Below are 26,536 nucleotides of genomic sequence, written 5' to 3'. Positions count from 1 at the left end.
GAACAAAAAAACCCCAAATTTAGCAGAAGGAAAGAAATCATAAAGATCAGATCAGAAATAAATGAAAAAGAAATGAAGTAAACAATAGCAAAGATCAATAAAACTAAAAGCTGGTTCTTTGAGAAGATAAATAAAATTGATAAAACATTAGCCAGACTCATCAAGAATAAAAGGGAGAAGACTCAAATCAATAGAATTAGAAATGAAAAAGGAAATGTAACAACTGACACTGCAGAAATACAAAAGATTATTAGAGATTACTACAAGCAACTCTATGCCAAAAAAATGGACAACCTGGAAGAAATGGACAAATTCTTAGAAATGCACAACCTGCTGAGACTGAACCAGGAAGAAATAGAAAATATGAACAGACCAATCACAAGCACTGAAATTGAAACTGTGATTAAAAATCTTCCAACAAACAAAAGCCCAGGACCACATGGCTTCACAGGCGAATTCTATCAAACATTTAGAGAACAGCTAACACCTATCCTTCTCAAACTCTTCCAAAAGATAGCAGAGGGAGGAACACTCCCAAACTCATTCTATGAGGCCACCATCACCCTGATACCAAAACCAGACAAAGACGTCACAAAGAAAGAAAACTACAGGCCAATATCACTGATGAACATAGATGCAAAAATCCTCAACAAAATACTAGCAGGGCTTCCCTTGTGGCGCAGTGGTTGAGAGTCCGCCTGCCGATGCAGGGGACATGGGTTCGTGCCCCGGTCCGGGAAGATCCCACATGCCGCCGGAGCGGCTGGGCCCGTGAGCCATGGCCGCTGAGCCTGCGCGTCCGGAGCCTGTGCTCCGCAACGGGAGAGGCCACAACAGTGAGAGGCCCGCGTACCGCAAAAAAAAAAAAAAAAACTTAAAAAAAAAAATACTAGCAAACAGAATCCAACAGCACATTAAAAGGATCATACACCATGATCAAGTGGGGTTTATTCCAGGAATGCAAGGATTCTTCAATATACGCAAATCAATCAACATGATACACCATATCGACAAACTAAAGAAGAAAAACCATATCATCATCTCAATAGATGCAGAGAAAGCTTTTGACAAAATTCAACACCGATTTATGATAAAAACCCTGCAGAAAGTAGGCATACAGGGAACTTTCCTCAATATAATAAAGGCCATATATGACAAACCCACAGCCAGCATTGTTCTCAATGGTGAAAAACTGAAACCATTTCCACTAAGATCAGGAACAAGACAAGGTTGCCCACTCTCACCACTCTTATTCAACATAGTTTTGGAAGTTCTAGCCACAGCAATCAGAGAAAATAAAGAAATAAAAGGAATCCAAATAGGAAAAGAAGAAGTAAAGCTGTCACTGTTTGCAGATGACATGATACTATACATAGAGAATACTAAGGATGCTACCAGAAAACTACTAGAACTAATCAATGAATTCGGTAAAGTAGCAGGATACAAAATTAATGCACAGAAATCTCTGGCATTCTTATACACTAATGATGAAAACTCTAAGAGGGAAATTAAGAAAACACTCCCATTTACCATTGCAACAAAAAGAATAAAATATCTAGGAATAAACTTACCTAAGGAGACAAAAGACTTGTATGCAGAAAACTATAAGACACTGATGAAAGAAATTAAAGATGATACAAATAGGTGGAGAAATATACCATGTTCTTGGATTGGAAGAATCAACATTGTGAAAATGACTCTACTACCCAAAGCAATCTACAGATTCAATGCAATCCCTATCAAATTTCCACTGGCATTTTTTACAGAAGTAGAACAAAACATTTCACAATTTGTATGGAAACACAAAAGACCCCGAATAGCCAAAGCAATCTTGAGAACGAAAAATGGAGCTGGAGGAATCAGGCTCCCTGACTTCAGACTCTACTACAAGGCTACAGTAATCAAGACAGTATGGTACTGGCACAAAAACAGAAATATAGATCAATGGAACAGGATAGAAAGCCCAGAGATAAACCCACACACATATGGTCACCTTATCTTTGATAAAGGAGGCAAGAATATACAGTGGAGAAAAGAAAGCGTCTTCAATAAGTGGTGCTGGGAAAACTGGACAGCTACATGTAAAAGTATGAAATTAGAACACCCCCTAACACCACACACAAAAATAAACTCAAAATGGGTTAAAGACCTAAATGTAAGGCCAGACACTACCAAACTCTTAGAGGAAAACATAGGCAGAACACTCTATGACATAAATCACAGCAAGATCCTTTTTGACCCATCTCCTAGAGAAATGGAAATAAAAACAAAAATAAACAAATGGGATCTAATGAAACTTAAAAGCTTTTGCACAGCAAAGGATACCATAAACAAGACCAAAAGACAACCCTCAGAATGGGAGAAAATATTTGCCAATGAAGCAACTGACAAAGGATTAATATCCAAAATTTATAAGCAACTCATACAGCTCAATAACAAAAAAACAAACAACCCAATCCAAAAATGGGCAGAAGAACTAAATAGACATTTCTCCAAAGAAGATATACAGATTGCTAACAAGCACATGAAAGAATGCTCAACATCATTAATCATTAGAGAAATGCAAATCAAAACTACAATGAGATATCATCTCACACCAGTCAGATTGGCCATCATCAAAAACTCTAGAAACAATAAATGCTGGAGAGGGTGTGGAGAAAAGGGAACACTCTTGCACTGCTGGTGGGAATGTAAATTGATACAGCCACTATGGAGAACAGTATGGAGGTTCCTTAAAAAACTACAAATAGAACTACCATACGACCCAGCAATCCCACTACTGGGCATATACCCTGAGAAAACCATAATTCAAAAAGAGTCATGTACCAAAATGTTTATTGCAGCTCTATTTACGATAGCCAGGACATGGAAGCAACCTAAGTGTCCATCAACAGATGAATGGATAAAGAAGATGTGGCACATATATACAATGGAATATTACTCAGCCATAAAAAGAAATGAAACTGAGTTATTTGTAATGAGTTGGATAGACCTGGAGTCTGTCATACAGAGTGAAGTAAGTTAGAAAGAGAAAAACAAATACCGTATGCTAACACATATATATGGATTCTAAGAAAAAAAAAATGTCATGAAGAGATTAGTGGTAGGACGGGAATAAAACACAGACTTACTAGAGCATGGACTTGAGGATATGGGGAGGGGGAAGGGTAAGCTGTGACAAAGTGAGAGAGTGGCAGGGACATATATACACTACCAAATGTAAATTAGATAGCTAGTGGGAAGCTGCAGCATAGCACAGGGAGATCACCTCTGTGCTTTGGGACCACCTAGAGGGGTGGGATAGGGAGGGTGGGAGAGAGGGTGACTCAAGAGGGAAGAGATATTGGAACATATGTATATGTATAACTGATTCACTTTGTTGTAAAGGAGAAACTAACACACTATTGTAAAACAGTTATACTCCAATAAAGATGTTTAAAAAAAAAAAAAAAGGAATGAAATATTGATCCATGTTACAACATGGATGAACCATGATAGCATTATGTAAAAAAAAGCAGCCACTCTCAAAAGATCACATATTGTATGGTCCCATTTATATGAAATGCCCATAATAGCAAATCTGTAGAGACAGAAAGATTAGTGACTGCCTAGAGCTGAGAGGGTTGAGAGAATGAAAAAACATTGTTAATGTGTAATGAGTTTCTTTGTGGGGAGACAGAAATCTAATGTTGGATTGTTGTGATGGTTACACACGTCTTTTAGTGGTTACACTAAGAACCACTGAATTGTACAGATTAAAGGGTTAAATTATGGTATGTAAATTACATCCCAATAAAGCTGTTAAAATTATAAAAAAAAAAAAAGAACAATATTGAGAAGGTGAAAAGACAGCTCACAGAATGGGAGAAAATATTTGCAAATCATATATATCATAAGTGACTTGTATCCAAAATATATAAAGAACTCTTACGATAAAAGGATAACCTAATTTTTAAATGGGCAAAGTATTTGAATAGACATTTCTCAAAGAAAGATATACAAATGGCCATTAAGCACATGAAAAGGTATTCAACATCAGTAGCCGCTAGGGAAATACAAATCAAAAGCACAATGAGATACCAATATACATCCATTAGAATGGCTGTAATTTTAAAAAAGAAAAAAATGGAAGAGGATAATAACAAATGTTGGTGACGATACAGAGAAACAAATCCTCATACATCACTGGTGGGAATGAAAAATGATACAGTCTCTTTGGAAAACTGTTTGGCAGCTCCTCAAAATGTTAAACATGGATTTACCAAATGACCCAGCAATTCCACTCTTAGGTATGTACCCAAGAGAAATGAAAACATGTACACATAAAAACCTATACACAAATGTTCATAGCAAAATATTCATAATAACCCAAATGTAAAAACAACCTAAATGTCCACCAACTGATGAACAAATAAGCAAAATATCGTATATGCATACTGCAGAGTCCAGCTCCTGACCAAGAAATTGACGTGGGACTTTTCCAACCCAACCATAAATGACTACAAAGGCCCTGGCAGGCCTCACAAAGGAAATCTGCCCTCCCCTGACAAGACTTGGTGCACAGCCAGTGCACTGCAGTCTCTGAAGAGAGTTGCAGTCAAGGACCCAGGCACCCCTGAATGACCATGCTCTTTAGCACAGCTGCATCCCTAGCCCAGGTACCTTCTTCCAGAAGTTTCTTTATATGTGGCCTGCAGCTGAGGCCTTTCTTCAGGTGCCTCTTCTGAGATCTTCTCATTAGGGAGGAAACATTAAAGACACTTTTTCTCTACTCTGACTCAGTACTTTTCCACTCCAAGTCCTTCCATCTCACCCTCTAACCAGCCCTGGGTCCATAAAACTGCAGGAGCCCCTTTTGTTTGGGGCTCCCTCAGCAGTGAGACAACCCCCCACCTCCCTGTACTGATTCACCTGAGTGAGAGGGCCTGCACTTTCTCAGGTTTAGCCTCTTGCTTATACTATCTCAGTAAGTGAATAAAGACTAGAATGTTACTTTAATTTCGGAATGTTTTTAATCAGCTACCTTGACACCTGGAAGCTCAGCGCTTACCCCTCCCCCAAACCCACTTCTCTCTCACAAGCTCAGCTAAACTCCTGACACATAAAATAGACTATTATTTAGCCATAAAAAGGAATGAAGTACTGGTTCATGATGAACCATGGATGAACCTTGAAAACTTTATGCTAAATGGAAGAAATAAGTCACAAAAGACCACATACTGTACAATTCCATTTACATGAAATGTCCAGAACAGGCAGCTCTATACAGAGAAAGTAGATTAGTAGCTGCCAGGGACTGAGTAGAGAGAGGAATGGATAGTGACTGCTAATGAGTTCTGATGTCTCTTTGAAATGATGAAAATATTCTAGAATTAGACTGTGCTGATAGTTGCATAACGTTGTAAATACAATAAATTACATCAAAATTAAATAAATGGATGAATTTCATGGTATGTAAATTATTTCTCAGTAAAGCTGTTAGCTCCTAACATTCCTAGAACACTAGTGAGAGGGAAAAATGGATATAAAGCAGATAATACTGCTCTGTAGTCTAAAATAGCCTTTGAACACTGTAAAGGTACTGAAGGATTCTGAGTCATGGACTAACATGATGACATTTATCTTTTAGAAAAAGCACCCTCCTGTAAGTGTGACAAGAATGGCTTAGAGAGCAGCTGGACTCAAGGTAGAAAGATCAGATGATGGACTTATAATGGTACATTTAAAAAATTAAAAGATGAAGAAGATTTGAGCCAAGACATGTAAGAAAAGGGAAAGAGCTATGATACTATCTTTAGAGTGGAACTCTATCTATAGAAACCAAACACTAACATACTAAAGGATATATCCTGATTTTATAAGCCCCCCCCAAACAGCGGGAACTAGAGAAAATAATCAACTCCAAGAACTCTTAATAACTGAACTATTAAAATATTTACCAGTTGTTGTAATCTATGACTTAACTAATTGAAGGTTTGCCTTCAAGAATATCAGATTATAATGCCAATATCTTTCTCAAGTGCATGTCAGGGAACAGCATGAACTCCAAACTTTGAGTATAAAAAACAAAGGAAAAATTCACTCAAAACTATTTTAATTGCTAGAACCAGCTTCATTTGTTTCAATCAAATGTCCTACAAACTAAAAATAAGCATGCTATATATGTAGCTTTATAATAAATAGTATTTGCCTCCTATTAAAACTCTCAGAGGAAAAGACATTAAATTTTTAATGCCTTAAAATTTTCAGAAACATTATTTCTCATTATAAAATATATCTTAAAAGGCAAATGCATTTATAAAATATCTCACCTTAGGTTTTCAGACAAATCCATAAAGAAATCTCTACAGCATAACTTCCAGTTTAGGCAGATACTGAATTGAAAAAAAGGAAAAAGACATGGTCAATATGACTAAATCTGAGCAGGTAACTTCATTTTTTCAAGAGGAGAACCCTAACTTGATCATTTACCCCCTAAAACTTTGTGCTCAAGTTGTTCTTTAGAAGCCTGTAAAATGTCAAGGATCTTAATTCTGCTAGACTTTCTATTGTCTATAATTATTTAAACATTTTGACAAATCTTGAAAAACAAAACTTATCAAAACATATACTATATTAACAAGGGTGAGGGGGATCAATTCAAGAAAAATAAATTTGTTCACCTGCTCAAGTTTTCAAAACAGAAGGCATTTTCTAAAAGTCTGCACTCCGCATAATACCACCACCATGACCTCCTATCCTCACAAAAACAACAGAATTCAAAAATCTGGAAATGTAAAAGTAAACCAACAGCATGTGTTTATAAAACAAGTAAAAGGGAAGATTAAGTAAAACAAATGGCTAATAAGGTATGAAAATTTCACCTACATTGGCAAAGGAAATCAAATTGAGATATCATCTTTCATCAATAAAATTTGAGTTTTTTTTTAAATAAGATGTTAGTTATTAGTGCTGTTCCAGTCCTCCTTCTTCCTAGACTCACAGTAGAACTGCACTTCACTGCCCTGTTTCAACTTAGTTCTGGCTACATGACTTGCTTTAGCCACTAAAATGTACTAGACATGATATGAGATATTACTAGGCATAAGCTTTAGGAACCAGTACACAACTGGAACACCTACGCACTGCTGCAGTGATTATGGAAGGAAGTAACCAAATGGAGCTCTGATCAAGATGGTTCACTAAATGACTCCAAAGAGAGAGAGAAGACTCCCTGCTGATATATGTTAGACATGTAGCAAGAGCAAAAAATAAACATTGTTGTATTAAACCACTGAGATTTTGGGGATTCTTACTATACCATAATCTACAGCTATACTGATAGCTACAAATTATAATGTAATATAATAACATAATTATAGTACTATAATGATACAATATAATGGGCATCTTTGCACATACCACTATTATGGTAGTGTAAATAGGTAAAGTCTTTCTGAAAAGCAATTTTGCAATACACAAGAGTTTTAAAAAGTTCAAACCCTTTGACCTAGTAACTCTTCTCTCGGAACTCTGTCCTAAGTAATAAAATATCCAAAGATTTATATCATAGCACATTTACGACTGTAAAGAACTGGAAATAAACTAAAAGTTCATGGCCCAATTCAACATTCATGACACCATCAAGAAGCTTATAATTCAATAGAAAACATAGTTCAGGTACATACAAAAAAAGTAAAAAATAAATATCCCAAAAGGTACAACAAACAAAATGTTATAGAAATTCCAAAGAGTAAAATGTCAAGGGAAATGTTTAGGTAAGGTTTTGGGAAAGCCTTTGATAAGAAAAGGGAACTTTCCAGGAAGTGGAAATGGAATGAACAAAGGTACAAAAGGGGCAATTTGTTACAGCAAGGATTCTCACCATCTTTTTGTTTCCCTAGATCTGGCTCTAGCCAAGTGATAGCATACATAATGTCCTTAATTTCTAAAGTAACTGGGCTACCCACAATATGAAGTAAGTAAAAAGAAAAACACAGATGAAATATGCTGGTTAAGGTAATCAGTATTCAAAAAGTAGACAGTCTACACCTTCTTAAGTTTTCCAATAGCCTTTGTGAACAACAACAAAAATACAACATACCTGCAAAACCAAATGTAAATTCTGTGCATTTAAGGATGACTGTTATTTTCATAACATTAAGCATACCAAAAGAGCTGAAAGTTTTCACATTTTTATTATTTTAGCTTCCTTTCTACTGAGTAATTTTATTCTATGGGTAGCAAACTTTGCTATTCAGCTCACTCCATACCTAGGGCCTAGTAGATGCTATCTAAATACTTGTTGAATTAATATTGGGATTTTATATATATTTCACAGAAAATACTCTTCATTTCTAATTATTCAGAGTAATGGGAAGTAGAACGAAAATAAGTAACATTAATTGAAAATGCTGTAAAAAATGAAGCCATAAAAGAACTTAAACCATTATTTCAAAACACTCCTTGAAGCAAATAATCTGTTTACCAGTAACTCAAGCCTTTATTGTAGCCTTTGTTATCACGCTACACACATACACCATCAAAACAGTCATTTTTACTAAATATAGCTTGAGGGAAAAAATCACATAATTTGATACCCAGAAAAATGCCAGTAGTTCACCTTTGTATTCCGCACAATTCCTAGCACATAGTGGGTGCTTTCAAATCATTTATTGAGTTGAACAGTCACAGAGTAAATGTTTATTCTGCTGTCCATGTGAGTTCATTATATTTCAAAGGTGTGGGTCATCAACTCTGACAATAAAAGCAGAACTTACACCACTACAAATCCTTGACATATCTCAAGAGCTCTCAGAAATGAGAAGAGATATCCATAGACATGTTCCCTAAGTTACACAAGTGTAAGAAGATACAGCATTTTCACTGTTGTAGATTTGCTATATTTAGATGGCTCTGAATTGAATTATTCAAGCATATACAAATATAACATTGAAGGGGTCCACATACTTGCTCCTGACAGTCTGGAAACAAAAGCTGCTATTCAGATAAAAGATGATAGGCAACAGGAATCTGACAGGCCAGTAATTTACTTCCTTTCCCGCACGTTTGAATTTGTAGGCCTCCACAGTTATTAAGCAAAATTAGTTTCATGATGTCAACCAAAAAGCCTCATGGGCAACAGTCTTATGTCATTAAAAAATAACAAAAACTACCATCCTCAATCTGTTTGAATTTGTGTTTGCTCATTAGAAGCCTCTCAGTGAATCAGCAGAGAAGTTTTTTCATTGCACTCTTGCTCTATCAATCTTTAGTATAGCCCTGAACTGTAACAAATTCCTATTCTCCCTTCTTTCCCTACATCTAAAATAATTTAGAGATAGTTAAAGAAACTAAGTATCAAACAGTCTAGCAGTTCTTTACCAAAAATGGAGCAATTTCAAAGATACAAATGTGGTCTTAATTCAGCTTAAAAAATCAAAGGTCAGAGAAAGACATCTTCATCTTCCATCTCTGTTTGTTCATGTCTGAATCTACCATGCTCTTTCACACTCCTTTGCCTTTGCAAATGCTATTTTCCCCTCAGCTTAGTTAGAACCTCCTCCTCAAATCTGACTATGGCAAATTTCTAGTCACCATAGAAGTCTTTACTAGTTTTCCCCCCAAAGCTCATGCAAACCTTCCCCTATGTACTGTCTATACACTTTCATTAAGTACTTCTCAAACTGGGTAGTAACTCTGACTCTACAGTCAGAGAACTGAACACCTCTTGGCAGAGCTAATATTCAGCTGGTACACACCAGTACGGCCTTAAGTGTTGTGCTGAAATACTTCTGTAACATGGTCTGGCAAACAGTCACTGCCCCAAACTTCACCAGCTCTAAGGTACCTGCTGATGGCCCAGTCTTCCCACCATCACCACCACCACCACGCCAGCTCAACAACAAAAGCAGCAAAGCCTGATGCAGTATAAAGAATGCAGGGGTCCTTCAAGACCCTGAATCCAGTGCTATGGCCATCTTGATTGGCTGGTGTCTGTGTTGTAGTGACTGACAAATACTCTGAATATCATTCCTGCCTCTTTGCACCCAAAGCCTAGCATATGGTAGACCTTTAATGAACTGTTTTTTATCAAAATAATGAATGAATTAATACCAGCTCTACTCAATGACCCAAGGCCAATGGGTATGCTGTCAAAATTATGCAGACAGTGATCAGACTGGCAAGAGAAATCCAGGTCCTTAAGTACAAGACAGGAAAAGTGGTCAAGTCTGCCTATTTTCTATGCTTGTCTTCAGCCTCTGATAAAATACAAATGCTTAATTTGACAATGTGGGCAAATATCTTCAGTGTGATACTTTATAGAGCATATGATTCAAAGTTTGGGGTTTTTTTTATATTATTAAGCAAAGTTTAAAAACAAAGTTCTTATAAAAACCATACTCTCTATAAAAATACCACAGTGATCACTGAACTCTAATCAGTGTCTTGAACATAAAGACAGGTATCACTAAGGAAGAACACAAGTAATTAATTCAAATGGAGAGGAAAAGGCAAGAATAAGAAGAGTCAGTTAATTATGAATCACGTCTAATTACAGATTTTGCCAGGGGTTTCAGATACTTCTAATTAGTTTTACTTGGTATATTAATTATAAATAGAACACCATGAGAGAATTTTCTAATCACAGGAATTTACTGAATATGTAAAATCAGATTTTAAGTTATCATCTTTCTAGTTTAATAATTAAATGTTCAATAATGCATGATAGGACTTCCCTGGTGGCGCAGTGGTTAAGAATCCACCTGCCAATGCAGGGGACACGGGTTCGAGCCCTGGTCCAGGAAGATCCCACATGCCGTGGATCAACTAAGCCCGTGTGCCACAACTACTGAGCCTGTGCTCTGGAGCCTGCAAGCCAAAACTACTGAGCCCGCGTGCCACAACTACTGAAGCCCATGTGCCTAGAGCCCGTGCTCTGCAACAAGAGAAACCACCACAATGAAAAGGCTGCGCACCACAACGAAGAGTAGTCCCCGCTCAACACAACTAGAGAAAGCCCGCGCACAGCAACAAAGACCCAATACAGCCAAAAATAAATAAATAAATATATTATTTTTTTTAATGCATGATAATTTTTTGAAAGTCATCAGTAAAATACACAGCACATTAAAGTCAAGCTACTCAGAACACTATTAAGGTAGTGACAGAATCATTAAAAAATCCACAAGGTAGAAGATGTATAGCTAAAAGAAGGATGGGGCTTCCCTGGTGGCGCAGTGGTTGAGAATCCGCCTGCCGATGCAGGGGATACGGGTTCGTGCCCCGGTCCGGGAAGATCCCACATGCCGCGGAGCGGCTGGACCCGTGAGCCATGGCCGCTGAGCCTGCGCATCCGGAGCCTGTGCCCCGCAACGGGAGAGGCCACAACAGTGAGAGGCCCGCATACCACAAAAAAATAAAAATAAAAATAAAAAAATAAAAATAAAAAAAATAAAAGAAGGATGAATATGGAGCTTTAATAAGAATTTTGAACTTATAAGTGGTGATACACCGATCATTTTAGGCCACTTACTTTCTGGTAGGAAAATCATCTTTCAGTCATCCTATAGGGAGTTTGAGAGTTATAAAATTTAAGTATTATAAAAATCATGATGCAAGGAAGAATAATAGCAACATTTTCTACAAGAGAAGCTTAATTATCTAATTTCACATTGTCCCATTAGTTGTCAATCTTTAGCAAAACAAGGCTGCTCAACATACATAGCTGCTAATGAAAAATTCTAGGAGGTAACAAAATCTCAAACAAAAAGCATCATGTAACATTTAGAACAAATCGAGGAAAACCAGCCTGAATTTTTTTTTGGTAGTTATTAAATTAGAAACAAGAGAAGAGAAAACAATACTATAATGATTTTTTTTTAAAAGAAGATGTTGGGGGTAGGAGTTTATTAATTTATTCATTTATTTTTGCTGTGTTGGGTCTTCGTTTCTGTGCGAGGGCTTTCTCTAGTTGTGGCAAGCAGGGGCCACTCTTCATCCCGGTGTGCGGGCCTCTCACTATCGTGGCCTCTCTTGTTGCAGAGCACAGGCTCCAGACGCATAGGCTCAGTAGCTGTGGTTCATGGGCCTAGTTGCTCCGCGGCATGTGGGATCCTCCCAGACCAGGGCTCGAACCTGTGTGCCCTGCATTAGCAGGCAGATTCTCAACCACTGTGCCACCAGGGAAGCCCTATAATGATTTTAACGTTAATAAATGCTTTTAAAGTCTCACTAATCCTAATTTGAAACAACCATGTAAATTATCTTGGCTATTAGCACAACCATATGAATTTAAACAGCAACTGTATACAATGAATAGGTTAAGTAATAGTAACAGTAGCTACCACTACTGAGTAACTATACACTATACCAGATAGAATGCAAGGTGCTTTACATAGTTCAAATATCAAAGAGATAAGAGAAAATCAATTATTAGGTTAAAAATTGTTTGTCCCTCAAAGACAGGCATTCTCCTACTATTACAGATAGCAAATGGATAGGTTTGTTGCTGGAAACCCTGGAAGACCATGTTCACCAACCTAAGACTATCTACCTCCAATCACACGACCTTCTATGAGGGACTTATGCCTTAGTTAACTTTAGATTGAAGGATGTTTGCCAAAGGAAAAAAAGTTTTATTTAACAATACAAATTAATAATACAATTTGTTTTATTAGGTCAGACTCAATTCCCCAGCACATCCCAAGCTTTCCTCTCCCCATTCACAGAGAATATTATAGAGATTCTAAGGAACTCAAATAGACCAGTAAATAAATAAATAATTTTTAAAATGGTAGTATGGACTTTTAAATTAAGGGAATAACATAATGAAAATCGTGTTTTAAGAAGATTAGGGGGCTTCGCTGGTGGCGCAGCGGTTGAGAATCCGCCTGCCGATGCAGGGGACACGGGTTCGTGCCCTAGTCTGGGAAGATCCCACATGCCGCGGAGCGGCTGGGCCCGTGAGCCATGGCGACTGAGCCTGCGCGTCCGGAGCCTGTGCTCCGCAACGGGAGAGGCCACAACAGTGAGAGGCCCGCATACCACAAAAAAAAAACAAAAAACAAAAAACAAACAAAAAAAGAAGATTAGGGAAAGGGGGGATAAACTGGGAGATTGGGAATGACATGTACACACTACTACCTATAAAACAGATAACTAATAAGGACCTACTGTATAGCACAAGGAACTCTACTCAATACTCTGTAATGGCCTATATGGAGAAAGAATTTTAAAAAGAGTGGATATATGTAGATATGTAACTTTGATGGAATAGTAAAGAAGAGCTGAACCTGACATTACCAACAAATTTCACCTTTCTATTACAAGTTCAGTTCATCCTGGGAATAAGGTAGATGCAAATTATTATTTTCTTAATTTGTCTGACAGAAGAAAGGGAACTTTAAGAGTTCACTTGTGTTGGCTTCCCTGGTGGCGCAGTGGTTGAGTCCACCTGCCGATGCAGGGGACACGGGTTTGTGCCCCGGTCTGGGAAGATCCCACATGCCGCGGAGCAGCTGGGCCCGTGGGCCATGGCCGCTGAGCCAGCGCTGAGCCAGCGCGTCCGGAGCCTGTGCAAAAAAGAGTTCACTTGTGAGGTCTTAAGGTCTTCATTTTCTACCCAGGTTACAGAGCGCCTGAAATTCAACCACCAGGAAATCATCCTTCTCAATTACAATGTCCTACTGTCCTGGCATTTTCTGCCAAAATACCCTAGAAGGAATAATTTCAGAAGTACTCATTTAACCATTATGGATGGAAATCAGCTTGCTTGCCTGCCTTCTCCATGAGCACCCACCTCCATCCCCACCCCCATCTTCATAAACAGGACCAGGGCAGAAACAAGGGTCCAAGAACCTAATTTTATCTGACCTGGATGTGAGACTAAAAGACACTAAATGCTCTGCCAAAATTAGTAATGAAATCAGAATCAGAGCCAAGAGTTTTAAACTCCTAATCTCAGAGCTTTAAGATAACTCATATTTTCTCTGCCATTGGATATAATAAAAATTTTTTAAAACTTCCTAATGTAGTAATAACAAAAAAAAAATCACAGAGCTTTCAAACTAGACTCCATCCTCCTTTGTTGTTGTTGTTGTTTTAACACATTTGTGGGGCAAGAGCAGTAATAAACACAGCTAATAAATCAAAGAGGATGTGAATCTAAGCTTCCTTCAGGGACTCCCTGCCACAGTCAAGGCAAAGTTCTGATGCTACTGCCTGGTAAATAAGGTCCTTAGTATTTAAAACCCAACAATCCTTTTCAACCTCATCCTTCACCACACCACTTTCCACTTCCTCATTTATCACCATATCTACTGAATGAATACAGATGTCCAGTGTTCAACATTTTTTCATACCTCCATGCCTTAGCTTATTCCACTTTTCTTCATAGAACACACTTTTCCCCTGCTGGCATGGCTACATTGAGCTCCTGCTCTCTCTTAGAAATAATTTCTTGACATGTCTCCTCTTGGACCCTCATGAAACACATTCCTCCCCTAACCCACACCAAGTCTGAAATAGGCTCCCTCCTTTATGCACATCTCTACCAAACTTCTCAGAGGGTATTTCAATTCCCAAACTAGTGAATTAGTTTCGTACATTATAGGTACTAAAATAATCATTAGTTCCCAGTGCTGTGTTCTTTCTATATAACAGTATTCAATCTACTCCATCAAGATATACATCTGAGGTTTCTTCCCCTTCTTTTTGTATTTTGGTTTGCTGTCTAAGAATCCTCAGTGTATTTCCTATTAACTCGACAGGTTTAAGCACATTTAGAATGTGGTTATTAGCTTCTTAAAAGAGAATTCAACTGAAATTAAATACAAATGGAAGTTTTTCCATTATAAGGCTTGATGGGTCAATCTGACCAAAAAAGGAACTTTTATGAATATTCATAATCTTGCTAAAAAAAAGAACTTCACTTAAAATGTTCTCTGTATCTACTTGGAAAATATATTCATACAACAGCTTCTGAATGATCAAAAAGGTGAAATATCAAACCAGTTTATGTCATTATTTTAAATAGAGAATGGTATCCACACTGCAATAGGAAATACCTGCCTTCAGAAAAAACATCAGAGTTAAAACTTGCAACATCCAATTCCATGTTCCCTTGACCTTTTTAGGTAGGATAATTGTTAAAGGATACATCAAAATCTGACAACTACACTCCTCAGAAACCTGTTCAAAACTTTCCTACTAGGGTACCAAAATGTTCATTGCAGCTCTATTTACAATAGCCAGGACATGGAAGCAACCTAAGTGTCCATCAACAGAGGAATGGATAAAGAAGATGTGGCACATATATACAATGGAATATTACTCAGCCATTAAAAGGAATGAAATTGAGCTATTTGTAGTGAGGTGGATGGACCCAGAGGCTGTCATACAGAGTGAAGTTAAGTCAGAAAGAGAAAAACAAATACTGTATGCTAACACATATATATGGAATCTAAAAAAAAAAAAAAAAAAAGGTCATGAAGAACCTAGGGGCAAGATGAGAATAAAGACACAGACATACGAGAGAATGGACTTTAGGATATGGGGAGGGGGAATGGTAAGCTGGGACAAAGTGAGAGAGTTTCATGGACATATATACACTACCAAATGTAAAATAGATAGCTAGCAGGAAGCAGCCGCATAGCACAGGGAGATCAGCTCGGTGCTTTGTGACCACCTAGAGGGGTGGGATAGGGAGGGTGGGTGAGAGGGAGGGAGACGCAAGAGGGAAGAGATATGGGGACATATGTATATGTATAACTGACTCGCTTTGTTATAAAGCAGAAACTAACACACCATTGTAAAGCAATTATACTCCAATAAAGATGTTTAAAAAAAAACAAAAAACTTTCCTACTAGGGATTCAGACTAGGGCTGCATGACACCCCAATGCCAATAGTGTAAAACAAACAAATAGCAGCTTCAAACAAAACACCATCCACAACTACACCCAGCTATAGCCTGAAATTGGTGACAAACCCAAAGTCTGTTGCAACCCCATACTCAAAACAGTTTCTATAATAATACTACGTTGAGAGCTTTTACCAAATCAATGGTTCTAATAAAAGCACAAAATGTAATCTAAGATAAAATACTCATATGGGTGTTACTTTGCTTTTCAGAATGACTTTGGTTAATCTATTTAACCTATTCTGTCTACACATTAAGGTCTAAAATGTAGTAGTTGTGAAGTTACTATTTTAAAGTGTTTTCTAAGCCATTTGGTACACCTTAAGTCCATTACTCTTGTTCTGAAACAGAATTACTACTCACTGAAGGGAACATACTTAGAATTAAACTTTTTAAAATATAGATCACAAATAAGAATATTAGTCAACTTGAATCAGAAGGTTAAAATCTAACAAAATGATTTATTACCATACCTCAAAAATAGATATGTTACTGAACTCATTCTAATCGTAATGAGATGGAATTTCCTTTATTTACTTGAGGGGGATATAGAATGTAGAAATAAACTAGGTACTCTAAAGATCAGAGTGAAAGAAAATACAACCTAACTAGATTTGAAATTTAGTACCAAACACCCCACACACACACAAACAAAACAAGCTCACAAAGTATTATATTTTTGCCCTCTTCTTCACTCTTCCCTGCTGCCAGTTGCCTGTTTCATATGTTCTCGTGCAGAGGAAATAGCAACAATGCCATTTTCCTTCCAAATGCAATCAGGTTTTGGCAAACTTAAGTCAGTATGTCAGTTAAAAATAGAAACTCAACTCAAAATGTGTTTGGCAAATATCTACTTAAGTATTGAGTAGTTCTCCTCTCTTTAATGGTATTGAATTTTCCATTTATCATTTTTAAATGTACAGATAAAACTAAAAGCCTGTACATGTAACTGAACAAGTAATAGCTTCCAAATTAATAATACATTATTCAAGACTCTTTTATAAGCATTCACTGAGAGCAAAATTATGCCATTTTGGAAAGAGAATTCCTGTGAGATTGGTCCTTAGTAGCCATGATATTTCAAAACACTGCTTTTGTTTTTATATAAACACTATTGTGCCTCCTTTATAAGTTGGCAGGCAACTTTGCCAGAAGCTTAAACAACTGTTTTCATCAAATAAGTGTCTTCACTGGACCCTCCACCAGATCCATTCAAGAGTATTAAAATAGGTCTACATAAATAAAGTTTTATTGAAACATAGTCACACCCATATGGTTATGTTTTGCTATGGCTACTTGTGATCTACAAAGGCAGAGTTGAGTAGAGACAACATGAGTTGTGACAGAGATCATATGACCCACAAAACCTAAAATATTTACTCTCTAGCCCTTTACAGAAAAAAATTACCTATACCAGATCTTTTTCAAAATAAACTGGATAAAATTATCTCACCATTATCTCCACTGTTCACCTGTCTATGAAATGAAAGTGACAGAGTACTTACAGAACTTCTTAAATGCAATTCACTTTAATATTTATACTATTGGAACCCATGTATAAGATACTGTTCTGAAATACTGAACAAAGCAGTTGACTCAGCAACTCAGATGAAGTTAAAATCTTCTCAGACTCAAAATGCAAAACGTCTACACCCAGCACCATCCTAATCACTATTACTCAGCATTAAGTATGTATGGTATTGTCATAGGAGGTTCAGTAATGAGAGAAGCCTATTTGTGTGCCATTATTTCTGTTAAAGGATTTTCAAGAGACAAAAAACAAAAATGGCTATAGGTAGTTCAAACAAATGCAGTTTAAAGTTTTGTAAATACAGAATAATCTGTGTTAAATTTTCAATGAGGCTGTTTCACTGTAAAGCCATTTTTAAGTTTTCAAATGAAAAATCCAAGATCTAAACCCCAGATTAAAATGTCAGATACCTAGATATTCAAAAAATATCTGGTGAATAAAGGGAGAGTAATATGGATGCTCAGGTTATTACCTTCACTGCAATTATTTTTGTATGTTACAATTTTCACTCTCCTCTGTCAAGGATAGACCTAGCAAAGGAGTCTTTTCTAATCCAGCCCAGATACTCCCCAAGACCACTGTCAAACAAAGCCTATATGGGGCTGGGTGCTGATACTGCCTCAGTCTGCAGAGGAGATGGACAAAAAAAAAAAAAAAAAAAAAAATCATTGTACGAAAACAATTCACAGAAAACCCTGAGGCCTGAAAGACACATCATTTTTTCCTGGTGATAGAAGAGGCATTCAGATGCTATCTGGGCCTTTGGCCTCACCAACTGCCTCCTTAAGTCAAAGCCCAGAAAGTAATTAACAGCATTTAGAATTTCCAAAACACTGGGCTTATAGCAGTATATATAAATAAGGAAGGAGCCTGGGTTTTGGAATGAGTCAGAAAGACCTACTAGTTTCATGACTCTAGCACCTATTTCCTATGTGATGCAAGTTATTTAACTTCTCTGAGCCTCCGTCTCTTCATGAGGATAATGATGGTACTACTTTCATAGTATTATGATGATGATTAAAGGAGATATCATAGGATCGCCTGAACCCTGGAATGTAAAACTAATTAATACATAGTAGCACCTAAGTATATATAGAACCATAGGCCAGGCATATATTCAATCCTCAGCAAACCTATTAGGTAGGTACTGTCATTAAAACTTGCTCAAAGTCACAAAATGAGCAAGGGGCAGAGCCAGATGTGGGGCAGAGCCAGATGTGGACCAGGAAGTACAGCTCCAGTGTCCATGCTCTTAACTATACCTCATTATACATACTGCAGTTATTATTAGAATGAGCATCCCAGATATTCGTAAGAATGGCTCTATGTAAAACAAAGTGTTTGAAGCCCTTCTACGTCAACATTTGAATTATAATAGATTTCTAGTTTGGGAACAATCCTGCTCTTGCTAAAATGCTATTGGTAGCACAAAGCTAATACTATGGTCAAAGTTCAGTATCTGTTTAGGTCATGTAACTTAAAACAGAGAAAAAAAATTTCCAAAACTCCAGAACATTTAGGCTGGCTTTGAGAGACCAGAAAAGGCTATGGAACAAACACCTCCTCTCCAAGAAAACACTTCAAAAGTGACTTGAGTGGCACCACAAAAATCAGAGACTCAGAGCTGGAAGGGTCCTCAGTTTAATTCTTATACTACAGAGTGGAAGTCGAAGCCAAGAGAGAAGTGTGGCTTCCCTCATGTCCTACAGCTAGTCATCAATCATGTCAGACAACTTTTCCACTACACCACTCTGTCTAGATTCCTACTGAACTGCAAACTCAGTGCCTCATTAATGTAATACCTCAACTGAAAAGTCATGTATAGTTTGTTGCACAACATAAATACACTGGAAATCAGTGATGGGGAAGGAGTCTTTTACCAACAATCTTTAAAGAATCTATCTGAACAAAATATAGTCAACTTGTTGACTCTGAATAAACTGCAGACATATAAATTAGTAAACATTCCTAATGCCCTTCTGACTGTTGCTGTGTTCTCAACATAGATCAAGCCTCCAACAAAAATTATCTCCTCCTTTTTAGTATTCCCAACAAGAAAATTGCCATTAAGGCCCAATTATATTCCTGGTAATCTTTTCTACAAAAACACTGCCCCCTTAAATTAATAAATTATAAAACTCATTCTTCTTGAAAACAAAAATACATCAACACTTTTAAAATAAAATGATCATATACTTTACCATCCTCTCAGATAACCCAGGTGTAAACATAATTAGCTTGCTCCAAAAATAATTTTGTAAGGTAGAAATTCCCTCATAGTATATAGTACATAGCACATACTTGTCTTCAAACACATTTTACCTTTGGTTTAAGACAAAATAGATGAATTTGTTTTTCAAATTCAAAACAATCACATAAGGAAAGTGATTTTATTACTGTTAACAGCTGATATTTTCAACTCCTCTTATGCTACCCCTGACTAACGCCAATGCCTATGGTCTCCTCCTTTAGCAAAACTGAAACTTACAGTTCCGATAGGGAGCTAACTCTCCAGTGACATACTCTAGCTGCAAAACTAAGGTGAAATAACTAAAGCAAAAAAAGAAAGGCACTATCCAGAAAGATGTCTTTCAAAAATTACTTGGAGAGCCTTATGGGAATTCTTGAAAAACAAGAAACAACTATCTTTTCCTTTATAGAGAAAATAGGAAAAAATTCAACTAGTAGTGATGAACAGAAAGGGACAAACAATACATTCCAAAGGAAGAACTACGAGACTTGGCAAGATACCAAGATGAGGAGTTGATGAATCAAAAGTGACCTCTGTATTTTGGTGCCTGGGCAGCCATATAGATGAGAACCTCCCTGACAAACTCAGAAGCCAGAAAAGAGCTTGTTGATGGGGAAGGGAGGTCAGGCCATTTATCCCCTGTAAGTGAATGTTAGCAAGTGGGTATATTTAGTACATCTTAAGTATATGCAGCTGGATATAGGTAAGTTGAAGATGCATAATTTGAACGTCTTGCTGGGGTTTAAACACATGAAAATGTTAAATAAGGAAGGTGGGCCTCTTAGGTAAAAGCTAAAGCCTCAGAGTGACAGATATGATGTGCTTAATATACAGGTAATGAAATTCACTTCTGAACCCTTAGTGTATTACAAATACCTCCTCAGAGTTGCAGTAGTTATTCAGCGCTTACCTCCTTGCCCTCTGCTTAAAACAAATTCCAAATAAAAAACAGAAGGCCTCACAATGGAATCTCATTTCTAGAAAGATATAATTTAATACTATGGCAACAAACTCCAGAATGCTTACCTGAATCTTCTCTCCCTGAATCAAACAATGTTTGTAATTAGCCTTCTCTGAACCATATCTACATTAAACCCCCAGTTAGCCCATATATCTTTATCTCGATATACCTTATCTAGATCACTTTTCTATTAAATATACATAACATTTCTATTACTACATTTTCCTTTCCACTGATAATATTATTTTCACCCTCTGCTCTAGATATATTTTTAACTTTTAATTCTGAATCTCCAAGTTAAAATGCGACACTATCAAAATAAAAATCCTCTATCATATAGGACAACTGCCTTCTAAGAATTGTTTCAATTCCAGAAGCGCTTCAATGATATTTTCAGCTTCCTGTCTTTTATAGTTGATCCACAATATCCACTTAACCTTCTTCACACTTTCTTACCACCTATTTACTTTCTTTTACCTATTCTCTTTATTTAGTCATACCATTTATAAGTTTCTCTAGGAAAAATTTTGACCCTAATTTTTGGGATTCAACTTTCTAATTTTGGAGGAAAAAAAAATCTGTGGAGTGAATCAACTCTGTCTCGCTAAACAGCTGTGCAATCTTAGACAAATCGTTTAACCTTTCTGAGCCTCCATTTTCTCATTTGTAAATGGGAGATGATACCACCCATAATGCAGGGATGTTTTTCAAATTAAAGGAAAAGAAATGTAACAAATCTAGGATGATAAGTGGTAAACAGTATTTAATAAACTGGTGGTTATACATTTAAAAATTTGTGTGTTATTATCAAAGTAATTATCTCATAGGCCATTACAGAACTTTCCTACCAAAAGCACTGCATGTACTTCCTAATTCTGGCCTCACTTCAATGACAAAATACAAATTACATTACTGCAATTTTAATGGAGAAGCCATCAAAGTGAGTGTGTAATGGAAATCTGGGCTACAACATTTGGGTAGAAAGAAGCTGGAATACAGGACCAGGAAAGCCAACTCTCAGGGTTTACTGTGTTCCACAATTCCTATATGTACACCCTTGAAGGCAGTAAAATCTTGACTTCAAAAGAAAGGTTACAGTACATGTCAAGCAGAGTAGCTACATTTCATTTAGTTTCCCAATTCCAAGCAGAAATGAGGATTACTGCGAGTTTGCCTTTCACTGCTGATTTAAAACATGGAAAAACAATGACCACAGTGATGATGCTGACAGATATGTTAACTCTGCAACTAATATTTGAGACTTACTACAAGCCCGTATGCACACTATGCTAAGTGTTTTGTATTCATCATTAACTCTCACAACAATCCTATGACGTGGATACTTTTATCCTGTTTAACAAACAAAAGAAACAAAAAGACCCTGAAGCTTAGCAGAGCTGGGATTCAAACCCAGGTAACAGTGAAAATTTCATAACACAAGTTATGTGCTGACAGTAAGATACCTAATATTTCAGCAGTCAGAACTATTTGGGTATCTGTGTGGGAAGTAGAGCATAGTAGTCACTCAACTGTATAAGCAAAAGCAGGAGAGAGGTAGAAAAAGAAAGGGTTACATCCCATAGTAGCAATTCTGGAACTTTCAAATATTAAAAATCATGACACTGTCAAATTGAGCATGGCCTGCTATGGGGATAATTAGAGCCCCCCAGATCAAAGGTTCTCTACTGTTTTCCACCTTACACATGCTAATGGATGAGGGCATTAGAAGCTGATGTTATGTGCCATCATATGCTCAAAACACCTCCATGGGCCTCCACACGCCTCCACACACCTCCTGTGTGAGATTCTCAGAACATCAGCTGCACCTCTTTGCCTTCTCACCATTTTCAGGAAAGCACATTAGAGTGAAAATGAGTTAAAATAGGTATGAATTTTCTCTGCATCAAATAAGTAAATATTAATATTTATTGTACTATATACCAGGCATGTTCTAAGCCCTTTGCCTATATTAATCCTCAAATGACATTATATATTAGATACTATTTTATTCCCATTTTACATATGAGGTAACTGAGATGCAAAATAAGTAACTTGCTGAAGATCACACATAAGAGAAATGTCAGTGCCAAGATTCCAACAAGGAGGTCTGGCTGCAGATCCTCAGCTCTTAAACACAAAAATAAACTGCATCTCAGCTTTGCTGGGACATAACCTAGTGGACAGGTACCCTGGGAAATTCCAGAAACTCTCTGCACCATGCCACAACTGAAAAGATAAGAACTTCTGCTTCTGTGGATACACCCAAAAGGCTGGTCTCTAAAACCTTGCACAAGGATTTTCGTTTAATGTCACAAGGACCTCAGATCCCAAAACCAAGGGCCAGAAGAAGACTTCATTTAGAACCTCTCCTCTTAACCCTGGGTAAGCCGAGCAATAGGAATTTTCTTAGTAGCCCAGCAAATGATACTGGTTATGAGACAGTCCAGCCCCATCATGCTATTGCTGGACTGTAAGGAATCAACAAACCTTCACATAAAGAATAGGAACACAACCCCTTGCTCTGAAAAGATCTATGCATTAAAGATTCACTCAGTCTTCTGGGTAGGGCTGTTCACATACTGTCCAGGCACTATGTTAAGTGCTGGAATATAGAGGTCCTACACTCATGGAGCTTCTATTCTAGGGTCACAGAAATATGGGTCTATATGGACCCTATATTTGGAGTCCCTATAAAGGTCGACTCCAAATACAAGAGGAAAGGGTGCTGGCACCATCCTAAATTCAGGGTGGAAAAAAGATGTGAGGAAACTGGGCTCTATTACTTTAAATGGCATGAATGCTGGAATCTTTTCAACTACAAGTTGGAACACCAGACCAAACTACTGCACTGCTGCCAAAGCTGCTGCCAACTTGAAATGAAAAGCAATATAGTTGGATGGCACTGTTTCCACCTCAGGCTGAGATAACAGTGCCCTGCAAGTACCTGAAGGGAGAAAGAGAAAGGACAAAGACACAGAAGCTTGGATTGTTTTTCTCTTTTTAGAACCTCCTCCCAAAATAGGGAAAAGAAATCACTAGCAGAGGATCCTAAATTCTGCCGTATCTTGACAATGTTAATATCAGTGTTCAAACTAATACAAGGAAAAGGGATAACAAACAACATCAAAGAAATGATAATGGGAGACAAGTTCTTTTTCCAATAGCAGGTGGAAGCTGAGGCCAGACATGGCTTATAGTCTTTGCTCTGACAGAGCAGTTCATACACAAGAAATTGAAAGAGGGAGGAGAGAACACCACATACATACTAAAAACTGGTTATTCACCTGTAGGTTCTCCTTCAGTAATAATGCCAGAATGTAAAACATGATGAAGTTAGAGATACTTTAAACTCCAGGCCCACAGACTGTCTCAATCTCAGAATGGCCAAACTGACACCAAATCACAAAATTCTGGTTCAGCATATATCCCTACAATTGAACTTTGTATTCCCCTCTGGGCACTGAGATGCAGGAAGGCCAAGGTATTTCATTCATTTTTTTGAACCCCAGCATCTACCATCAGCCCTGTTACAAGGCAGGCATTCAAAAAGTGCTTCTTTCTAAGCTGAACAAAAAACAGCAATCATCCTCAATAGGGAAATAATTAAAATAGGAACCACTGGTGGGAGACACACCAAAAACTACTCATCATGATTGCTCATTTTGAATGGTTTGGCCAAAGTTTACCTAAGTAAATGTAACTTAGATAATAACTTAGATATGCTAATCCACCTGAAAAAAAGAGAATCAGTACTTATAAAAGAAAGTAAAACATAGCAGGAGAGGGCTTCCCTGGTGGCGCAGTGGTTGAGAATCCGCCTGCCGATGCAGGGGACACGGGTTCGTGCCCCGGTCTGGGAAGATCCCACATGCCGCGCAGCGGCTGGGCCCGTGAGCCATGGCCGCTGAGCCTGCGCGTCCGGAGCCTGTGCTCCGCAACGGGAGAGGCCCCAACAGTGAGGCCCGCATACCACAAAAGAAAAAAACATAGCAGGAGAGCAAAATAACTCAAATTTCTGATAATTTATCAAACAGCTTAGGTGCTCAGCATGATAGATGTGTTAATACCAATGCAATTCAAGGCCAATCTCTGCAGCCTTAACTGCTGGGTTATTTTCAACTCATGGCTCAAAGACTGACATGCTTCATATATATGGCATTTATGCACTCATTCACTCATTCATACATCTTCCTGTCTTTGTCACACTAGGCACAATGGGAGGTGCAGGGGATCTAACATTGAACAGGAAAATACAGGACTCCTACCTTCATGGATGGGCTTTCTTTCTAGTCACATTCATCAAAGAAGATCTATATAGCTTAAATATAAGCTGCTTTTATCCATTCTGTCTCACTGCAGAAAAACCGTAATCATTTTTGTTCTCCCCAACTCCAAGTGGAAACTCAGTGATGCAAGTGCAACTCAGTTTCAATTGCATTAAATCATATACCTAGCCACCTAGGACAGTATGACACAATCCAGGCATTTTAAAAGAAGTTGAAGTAATCCAACTATGGATTAATCAATTTTTGCTTCCTCCCACAGTTCTGATAAAAAACTTAATGTGTTCTGCCTACTTAGAGAACAAAATTAAAGAAACCAAATGGTTTTCACCATTTCCAGATTAAAAGCTCTAAGCTTGCACACAATGGGTCTATTTCAAGAGGATCGTTTTTAATTTTTCAAAAGATGTAATAAACTTAAACTATAATAACTATGCTAAGGAATACTATGTAGCAGTTAAAGAATGACTCAGAACTATATGTAGTGACATGAAAAGATATTCTATATTGGCATAGAGGATAAAATGCAGAACAACGTATGCAACATGTTAAAAATATAGAGACAAAAAAATATAGAGAGAGAGACAAAATAAAACTGCACACACACATACACACGCACACAGAATAAAAGATCTGGAAAGATATCAAGCTGACTGCAGTGATTACCCCTGGGAGGCAAATAAAGAAAGGGAGAGACATGCAGGAGGAATTTGGCTCCTTTTTCTATATATTGCAGTATCATTTGATTTCTTCTGAGATATTTTCATCTATTACTTGTTTAATTTAAAAAATTTTTTAACTGTCTCTAAAACCAGATAAACATCCAAAATTAAGCATTTGGTCCTTAACATTCTTACAGAAAGGAACAATCTTGTTTGAATAGTCAGAATAAATGACATAGCATTTCTTAATATAATTTTTATTTTCTGTTAGAATATAGTTGATTTACAATGTTGTATTAGTTTCAGGTGTACAGCAAAGTGATTTAGTTATACATATACATATATCTATTCTTTTCCCATATAGGTTATTACAGCATATTGAGTAGAGTTTACTGTGCTATACACGAGGTCCTTGTTGATTATATAATAGTGCATGTACGTTAATCCTAACCTCCTAATTTATCCCTCCCCCAACCTTTCCTCTTTGGTAACCATAAGTTTGTTTTCTAAGTCTGTGAGTCTGTTTCTATTTTGTAAATAAGTTCATTTGTATCACTTTTTAGATTTCACATATAAGTGATACCATATATTTGTCCTTCTCTGCCTAACATACTTCACTTACTATGATAATCTCTAGGTCCATCTATGTTGCTGCAAATGGCATTATTTCATTCTTTTTTATGGCTGAGTAATATTCCATTACATCTTCTTTATCCATTCATCTGTTGATGGACATTTAGGTTGCTTCCATGTCTTGGCTATTGTAAATAGTGCTGCAGTGAACATTTGGGTGCATGTATCTTTTCGAAGTATGGTTTTCTACCAATATATATGCCCAGGAGTGGGATTGCTGGATCATATGGTAGCTCTATTTTCAGTTTTTTAAGGAACCACTATACTGTTCTCCATTGTGGCTGTACCAATTTACATTCCCACCAACAGCACAGG

At 37.2% G+C, this 26,536-nt stretch overlaps 1 protein-coding gene across 17 annotated transcripts in view; it reads right to left on the bottom strand.

Annotated features, from left to right (window-relative positions):
• Positions 1 to 26,536, bottom strand: part of PEAK1 (pseudopodium enriched atypical kinase 1) — a 308,208-nt gene that overhangs the window by 247,877 nt on the left and 33,795 nt on the right. For 14 of the 17 annotated variants that reach the window (XM_067029393.1, XM_067029392.1, XM_067029391.1 and 11 more), the window contains exon 2: positions 6,312 to 6,374. The exons of the other annotated variants lie outside the window; for them this stretch is intronic. The gene's annotated coding sequence lies outside the window, so the exon portion shown is untranslated. The remainder of the gene's footprint in view (positions 1 to 6,311; positions 6,375 to 26,536) is intronic. 17 annotated transcript variants of the gene reach the window in all.

This window comes from Kogia breviceps, chromosome 3 (assembly GCF_026419965.1).
Source record: "Kogia breviceps isolate mKogBre1 chromosome 3, mKogBre1 haplotype 1, whole genome shotgun sequence".
In the NCBI taxonomy this organism is placed as follows: Eukaryota; Metazoa; Chordata; class Mammalia; order Artiodactyla; family Physeteridae; genus Kogia; species Kogia breviceps.
The sequence above is the reverse complement of the archived record's forward strand: the minus strand, read 5'-3'. Positions and strand labels throughout refer to the sequence as shown.